The sequence below is a fragment of the Salvelinus alpinus genome, chromosome 29 (genome assembly GCF_045679555.1).
Source record: "Salvelinus alpinus chromosome 29, SLU_Salpinus.1, whole genome shotgun sequence".
Lineage (NCBI taxonomy): Eukaryota > Metazoa > Chordata > Actinopteri > Salmoniformes > Salmonidae > Salvelinus > Salvelinus alpinus.
Window position 1 is genome coordinate 39,842,374 of NC_092114.1, and position 9,028 is coordinate 39,851,401.

The 9,028-nt window shown below is 46.4% G+C and overlaps 1 long non-coding RNA gene across 1 annotated transcript; it reads left to right on the forward strand.

Moving 5' to 3' along the window:
- Positions 1–1,609: 1,609 nt before the first annotated feature.
- LOC139558704 (uncharacterized) lies at positions 1,610–4,249 on the forward strand. Its single transcript, XR_011671628.1, has 2 exons — positions 1,610–2,669; positions 2,958–4,249. It is a non-coding gene; the product is annotated as an uncharacterized lncRNA (long non-coding RNA).
- Positions 4,250–9,028: the final 4,779 nt, after the last annotated feature.

Genomic DNA, 9,028 nt, shown 5'->3' on the forward strand with positions numbered 1-9,028 from the left:
ATGTTTGTCTTTCGCCTACAGTGTAGGCGAAAGATTTGTCCACAGTTACAAATGAGGACTTTCAGGTTTTTCTCATTATGCCACTGGGACATGGCAGCCTTGAGAGAGGAAGGTGAGGAAGTTTCGGTACTATGACTGTAACTCACCAACCTGGCTTACTGCAGATCAGGGCTGTAATTACCCTACCCTGTAATCATGCTCAGACTGGCCAATCTGTGTCTCCGTTTTTTTTGTTTTGTAGTCGGCACGTTAATATGGTTGAGTCCAAATGTATGCAACTTCACATTGTTCCTTGTGAAAATGTTCTCCTTTTTTTTTTTTTTTTTTACAAAGTAGCTTTTAAGTTTCCTTGTTTGTGTGCTTGTTTTCATTGACCAAAGAATTGAGAAACAGTGAAGAAATCAATTTTGAACAAAATGATAGTGTAATATGTGGAAATAACTTGGATGTTCAATTATATTTTGTGATGGAATGTGTGAGTCATCATGACCTTTAACTGTGTGTATATCTGTCATAGCGATGAGTGAATCGCCAACCGTCTGTTATATGCGCACAGGAAAATAGATTGTGAGCGTAGAGAAGAAAAAATACATGTTTATAACTGATAATTGATCGCATGGTGCAAGAATGACAGCAATTAATTGACTATTGAATGTTTTGATGGACACAGCTTTGTAGAACCAAAACATACATTGCCTATGCGCAACAAACGCGAACTCGAGAACAAATCGTTGTAGGGGCTGCAGTTCGCAAACGACTGTGCTTAACACCTTGCCTGGCTACCCAGACTTGTTCCGACCAAACACTACGCCATGCTCACGGATGTTAGTTTCTTCTCCGGAATGAGAAGTATGTAGCGAACGACAGAGCAGCGGAAGAGTCGTCAGGCTACTTATTACCCTCACGGCAGTCAAGCAATGCATTCCGCCAAAAGTCGTAAACAATCTAGTCCAGTTGCAGCCAAAACTAGACCTTGTCTCAGATGTATCAATAAATAATCTTATACACTGAACACAAATATAAACGCAACGTGTAAAGTTTTGGTCCCATGTTTCATGAGCTGAAATAAAAGATCCCAGAAATGTTTCATATGCACAAAAAGATTATTTCTCTCAAACTATGTGTACAAATTTGTTTACATCTCTGTTAGTGAGCATTTCTCCTTTGCCAAGATAATCCATCCACCTGACAGGTGTGTGATATCAAGAAGTTGATTAAACAGCATGATCATTACACAGGTGCACCTTGTGCTGGGGACAATAAAAGACTGCTCTAAAATGTGCAGTTTTGTCACACAATACAATGCCACAGATGTCTCAAGTTTTGAAGGAGCATGCAACTGGCATGCTGACTGCAGGAATGTCCACCAGAGCTGTTGCCAGATCATTTTATGTTCAATTCTCTACCATAAGCCGCCTCCAATGTAGTTTTAGAGAATTTGACAGTACGTCCAACCGGCCTCACAACCGCAGACCACGCGTAACCATAACAGCCCAGGACCTCCACATCCGGTTTCTTCACCTGCGGGATCGTCTGAGACCAGCCACCCAGACAGCTGATGAAACTTGGGAGTATTTCTGTCTGTAAAAAAGCCCTTTTTTGTGGAAAACTCTATTCTGATTGGCTGGGCCCGGCTCCCCAGTGGGTGAGCCTGGCTCCCAAGTGGGTGGTCCTGTTATGTGAAATCCATAGATTAGCACCTAATGAATTTATTTGAATTGACTGATTTCCTTACATGAACTGTAACTCAGTAAAATTGTTGAAATTGTTGCATGTTGCATTTATATTTTTATTCAGTATATTTGTATGCCTAGCAATCAACAACTCTACATTGTTTAAAGCACACATTTACAAGTCTCAGTCACAAATGACAGCTCCAACAAGCTCCCTATGGTGCACAACATATTAACGAGAAGCTTGTGGAATCATGACTCTTTCGGGTTTTCAGTTCATTGTTCGCCGGTAGTGGGTCCTGCGTGCTCCGGGCATTACTGACTCAAGTGAAACTAAATGAGTCAAAAGATTAATTCTTCTGAGTGAACGAGTTGAAAGATCTGAGTCATTAAAAAGAGACGAAATTCCCATCACTAGAGAAAAGCACAGCCTTTTTGAGGAAGGTATAGGGTACAGGATGGGACATGCCCAGAGCAATTACACTGGAATGTACCCACAATGACTATGAGCTCGCTCAGAGTCACAATACCCCTAGCAGATTGAGTAGCCTAGCCTACACCCAGGGACAGGGTCCATTTCCACGGAAACAAGTAGAGGAGCGGTGAAACTTGAAGCAGTGAGATTGTACAACTCCTGCAGTATCCCTTCTTCCCCTTATCACGTGTTTTGGGGGTTTGTCCATCTGAAAATACTAATGGAATGTACGTTGTGTGTGTTCATTTGACTTGGTGTGTGTATCTGTGTCTACCACCATGTCATGTATATTGGTTGACATGTCCGTTTGCTTTGTGCTAGTGTTAGTGTCATTGTCATTCTACGTTATTTGTGTACAGTAGGTGTGGTGTGTGCTTGTGTATAACATAAAAGTAGTACAACAACCAAACTCTGACTAACTCTCTCGCTATCTCTCTCAGAATGACCTTCTTGACCCTAACCAGTCAGGCTTCAAGACGGATCACTCAACCGAGACTGCTCTTCCCTGGATAGAGTGTCTGGTAAATTACTCATATGTAATGATATGTAGTATTTGTGCAGTATAATATTGTGTAATCTATAAATGACTGTATATCTCATACAGACAGTGTGTGTGCGCAAAATAGACAAACACAGAAAGCTTTTTTTAAATGTAATTGATACACTTGGTCCAATACTTTAACAAACTTAGAAAATATACAGCAGTTGACAGGTTTCAAACAAAGAAGAAAAGCATGACCACAACCAATAATTCATGGAGGCTCTCCGCACTGCCAAAGCTGACTCTCTCTCTGTTCTCATCCTCCTAGATCTATCCAATGCCTTCAACACCATGAACCATCAGATCCTCCTCTCCACCCTCTCACGGCTAGTTGTCTCAGGCTCTGCACACTCTTGAATTGCATCCTACCTGGCAGGCCGCTCCTACCAGGTGACGTGGAGAGGATCTGTGTCTGCAGCACATACTCTCACTACTGGTATCCCCCAGGGTTCGGTTCTAGGCCCTCTCCTCTTCCTTCTATACACCAAGTCAGTCTGCTCCGTCATATCCTCACATGGTCTCTCCTATCATTGCTATGAGGATGACACTCAAGTACTTTTCTCCTTCCCCCACTTCTGACACCCAGGTGGCGACACGCATCTCTGCCTGCCTGGCAGATATCTCAGTTTGGATGTCGGCCCACCACCTCAAGCGCAACCTTGACAAGACGGAGCTGCTCTTCCTCCTGGGGAAGGCCTGCCCGCTCCAAGACCTCTCCATCACGGTTGACAACTCCACGGTGTCGTTGTCCACAGAATGAAAAGACCCTTAGCGCGACCCTGGACAACACACTGTCGTTCTCTGCAAACATCAAAGCGGTGACTCGCTCCTGCAGGTTCATTCTCTACAACATCCGTAGTGTGACCCTAACTCACACAGGAAGCGACACAGGTCCTAATCCAAGCAGATGTCCTCTCCCGTCTGGACTGCTGCAACTCGCTGTTGGCTGGGCTCCCCGCTTGTGCCATCAAACCCCTGCAACTTATCCAGAACGCTGCTGCCCGCCTGGTGTTCAACCTTCCCAAATTCTCCCATGTCACCCCGCTCCTCCACACACTCCACTGGCTTCCAGTCGAAGCTCACATCCACTACAAGACCATGGTACTTGCCTACGGAGCAGCCAGAGGAACTGTCTACCTTCAGGCTCTGCTAAAACCCTACACCCCTACCCAAGTATTCGGTTCTACCACCTCTGGTCTCCTGGCCCTCCCACCCCTGCCCTATGGGAGTTCTGCTAAATGACTAAAATGTCAAATGTAAAAAAAGGGGAGAGAATATACAGCTAATCTCTGTCTTAACGCCCTGTATGTCCTAAGGCCACTCCCGAGCCTAACTGATGGGATTACTCCCAGTGTCCAAGACTGACTGACACCCCAAACTGGCACTGGGCAGACCTTGCCACTGGCACTGCCACACAAAAGGCCAATTAATGGATGAACTGTGCACAGTAACATTAGGGAAATCAGTTCCATAGCGTATGGCTCGCACATTTAATGACATCATATTTCAAGGTGCCTGGTAAATTAGTATGAACAAAATAAACTGCACTGAACCCATAAACTGTTGAAATGTCGCCAAAAGCAGATATTTATTCTGACAAAAGGAATAATCTAACCCTGATAACAGAATAATTGCCGTAAAAGACAGGGAATCCAAAATTCTAACTTGTTCTTTGAAGCCCTGCTGCTATTGATCATGCAAGAATAGGTCAGATAAGTCTGTGTCAACGTCGTCATTTTTATTGGGCTTACTCCACATTAGCCTTACAGCTTCAGAACTGCATATCTGGTATATTTTTCCCATCAATATTTGGACATTCGTATTAACTCTTGAAATGCGGGGCTCTATTTTCGGCTGATGCTAAGGAGGCGCAAGTGTCAAACAATGATATTTGATCATGTAAACTGGCGCACTGGCATTTTCCAGCCTTAACAATTTACTTGTCTAACATCCACTCGCTTGCGTTGAGGTGGGAGCGGTGGCAATATTTGAGGTGTGTCCAGAAAAACAAGTGCAAAAGTGACATTTTCAAGCAGCGCTAATGGGAAGTTTTAAGACCCACAAGAAGCAGGTCTTAACGGCAACGCAGTTGATAATGTCATGGATTTTGAGAGTGGAAGCGTAGCCTATCCAGCCATGATGCACAGTGCCCATGGAAGGAGAGATGTGCCATTTGTGCCAGTGAATCTCTTATTTATAAACATAAATACCCCCCCTCCCCTCATTTCGTTGAATTTGATTAAAAGTCAAACATAGCCTACCCTCCCCTTAATCAAGGCTGGTTTATCCTGGCCACTAGCCAAAAGTAGCCTACGAATAAAGGGGTTTTAAATAGTCTACTGAGAGTGCTTTTCGCTTGTTCAAGTAGGTTGTCCATCCCCACTTACAAAAAAACGCCCCTTGTCGGATTACAAAAGACACGCTCCTCCAAACTATTCAATCTGTCTCGAACAAAATGCAATTTCGTCTGCCATTTCTGGAGAAGTGCAAATATGATCTGTAAGATGGTTCCATGATGTTTATAAAACATTACATTTGTGAGCAGTATTATGGTGGTTCCCCCTTTCTCTTTAGTTTGGATCTTTATCCAGCTCCTGTGAAAAGCTTGGTTGTGCTAAAACCATCCATAGTCTAAGTTGCTTTATCTGTATTATACGCCCACAGATAGCAATTATGGTGCCTTTAACTGTATTTAGGCCTATTTAAAACAAGTTGTTATTTCATTTTTGAATATGATTTGACTAAGAAATAATACATGAGAGGCCTCGTGTCTATCATCACATCACAAGCATGACAAAAATGTCATAACACATGGACTCGAGTGTATTATTGCTTTTAAACAATGGGTTACTAGCATTAAAAAGCTAGATTCTTTCCCCCAAAAAAGGGATGCTACATTCACTAACACTGGTTGTCAAGTGCAATTTTAGGCATTCTCTGGTCGTTAGAGGGATAGAGAAGCAACTGCTCTCTCCCGCTCAATCGCGTATTCTTCTGTCTCTTCTCTCGTTCTCCGTGTCTGCCCCACGCTAACCTAATGTAGCAGGCATGAAAGAAACACAGAACAGACAAGTAGGCACGCAATGGATTATGGTCATTGTAGTTAATTACCACATTTTCTGCGCTTAACTATGTAGGAATATTGGCCTGTTGGAAAGTACAACTCCCTACTACATCGCACAGTTTGATATGATTTATCTCTAGAGAAACTGTGCAATGTACGCAATCTCACAGAATTTTTTTTTACGAAATGGAATTCAAATAATTGACATTTCAGTTAACCGCTCAGCACTACTGAGCATGTGTGCAACATTTCCTCACGCTGAGTCAAACAGATCAAGAGATATAACATGTGTCTGTTATAGTGCCACCGTGTGGTCGATCTGAATGTACTTAGATATGTTGAGCCTTGACAGTGTTTGGGACATGTACCAAGTTTTGTTACAATACAAATATTAGTGTCGGAGTTAAATGCATTTATGTGCCAGACCACGCCCACGTTAATGTTTATTGGTCAGTAGCGGCCATGTTGTTTCAGATGCTATCCTGTGAGAGCTTGGTCCATAGATGCAATATATCAAGATTTGTGCAGATCGGTCATTTGGTGCCAGAGGAGTAGCGTTTTAAGTGTTTTTAACAAACTTCTAAATGGCGGAAAATCCATCATGGAGGACCTTATGGGTCCTTGAGGCATATTTGTTCCTTGAGACGAACCTATGTAGATTGGGCAGATTTGTTGCCACTCAAGACCGTTTGACCTGGCTGATTGGGCTGCACTATGACATAAGCCAGCGACCAGTATCGACATGCCTAACAACAACCCCCGGACACAGTGCCCTTCGCTCCCGCTTGACAAGCACTACTGTCCGGCAAGGGAATGGGAAGTAGATACCTAGTAGCCAATAGCAGGGTGACAGTCACAGTAAGCACATGCAAACAACGCATGAAGCAACAGTACACCCATCGTCAATACATTTAATCAAAAACAAACAATGGTCAGTTTTATAACTGAAAATGTACAATTATTTGTGTAAAACTAACAGTGAAATATGACCCAGACTCATCCTGTCACGGCCGTCGTCGGAAGGAGACCAAGGCGCAGCGTGGTGAGCGTACATTTTAGTTTATTATTGTAAATGTCGCCAACAAAACAAGAAACAAAGAAACGACGGTGAAGCTTAAGAGGGCTATAGTGCCACTAACAAAGATAACTACCCACAAACACCAAAGGAAAAAAGGCTGCCTAAGTATGATTCCCAATCAGAGAGAACGATAGACAGCTGTCCCTGATTGAGAACCATACCCGGCCAAAACATAGAAATACAAAACATAGAAATAAAGAAACTAGAATGCCCACTCTAGTCACACCCTGGCCTAACCAAAATAGAGAATAAAAGCCTCTCTATGGCCAGGGCGTAAAGGCGCGGACTCCGGCCGCAAAACCTGACTCTATAGGGGAGGGTCCGGGTGGGCATCTCTTCACGGCGGCGGCTCCGGTGCGGGACGTAGACCCCACTACACCTCTGGCTCCCCCCACTTTGGTGGTGCCTCTGGTGTGGGGACCCTCGCTGCCGACCCCAGACTGGGGACCCTAGCCGCAGGCCCCGGACTGGGAACCCTCGCCGCAGGCCCCGGACTGGGGACCCTTGCCGCAGGCCCCGGACTGTGGACCCTCGCCGCAGGCCCTGGACTGGGGACCCTCTCTGTAGGCCCTGGACTGGGGACCCTCGTTGCAGGCCCCGGACAGGGGACCCTCGTTGCAGGCCCCGGACTGGGGACCGTCGCTGGAGGCTCTGGACTGGAGGCCATCGCTGGAGGCTCCGGACTGGAGACCGTCGTTGCAGGCTCCGGACCATGGACCATCACTGGCGGCTTCATGCCATGAATCATCACTGGAGGCTTCGTGCCATGGCTCATCACTGGAGGCTTCGTGCCATGGATCATCACTGGAGGCTTCGTGCCATGGATCATCACTGGAGGCTTCGTGCCATGGATCATCACTGCAGGCTTCGTGCCATGGATCACCACTGGAGGCTTCGGGCCATGGATCATCACTGGAGTGAGGAGACGTCTAGGCAGCCTGGTGCGTGGAGCTGCCACAGGGCTTACCAGGCTGGGGAGACATACAGGAGGCCTGGTTCTGGGAGCAGGCACAGGACTCACCAGGCTGGGGAGACATACAGGAGGCCTGGTTCCTGGGAGTAGGCACCGGATACACTGGGCCGTGGAGGCGCACTGGAGGTCTCGAGTGTAGAGCCTGCACAACCTGTCCTGGCTGGATGGTTACCTTCGCCCGGCAAAGGCGGGGCGCTGGCACAGGACGCACTGGGCTGTGCAGACGCACCGGAGACACAGTGCGCAGAGCCGGCGCAGGATATCCTGGGCCGTAGAGAAGCTCTGGCGGCCAGGTGCGCTGAGCCGGCACCATCCATCCTGGCTGGATGCCCACTCTAGCCCGGCCGATGCAGGGAGCTGGAATGTAGTGCACCGGGCTGTGAACGCACACTGGAGACACCGTGCGCTCCACCGCATAACACGGTGCCTGACCAGTACCACGCTCCCTACGGTAAACACGAGGAGTTGGCTCAGGTCTCCAACCTGACTCAGCCAATCTCCTCGTGTGTCCCCCCCAAAAATGTTTTTGGAGTGGCCTCCCGGTCTTTAGTGCCAGCCGTGACCCTGTGTAATCCTGGGCCCTTTTTCTAGCTGCCTCCGCTTTCCCATTCAAAATGTCCTCCCATGTCCAGTCCTCCTTACCACGCTGCTTGGTCCGTTTGTGGTGGGATGTTCTGTAACGCTCGTCGGAAGGATGAGACCAAGGTGCAGCGTGGTACGTGTTCATGCTTCTTTATTAAAACCAAACACCAAACAAAACAACAAAAGAACAACGAACGTCACGTCTTGAAGGCTACACAGAGCTAACAAAAATCAACATCCCACAACCTAAAGTGGCAAAACAGGCTGCCTAAGTATGATTCCCAATCAGAGACAACGATAGACAGCTGTCCCTGATTGAGAACCATACCCGGCCAAAACATAGAATCACAAAACCTAGAAATAAAGAACATAGAATGCCCACCCAAATCACACCCTGACCAAACCAAATATAGACATAAAAAGGCTCTCTAAGGTCAGGGCGTGACACATCCTCTGTCTTAAAAACAGAAGTCCAAACTCGGTATAGTAGCTCAATGCACGGTAGTTGCCTGGTAAGAAATGGAAGACAAACAACACAGCTCATTCAAAACCATCTAACCTATAGCAGAGTGCTTTCGACACACCCACTACTTTCCTTCCGACACACCCACTCCTTTCCACACCCCCACTACTTTACTTCCG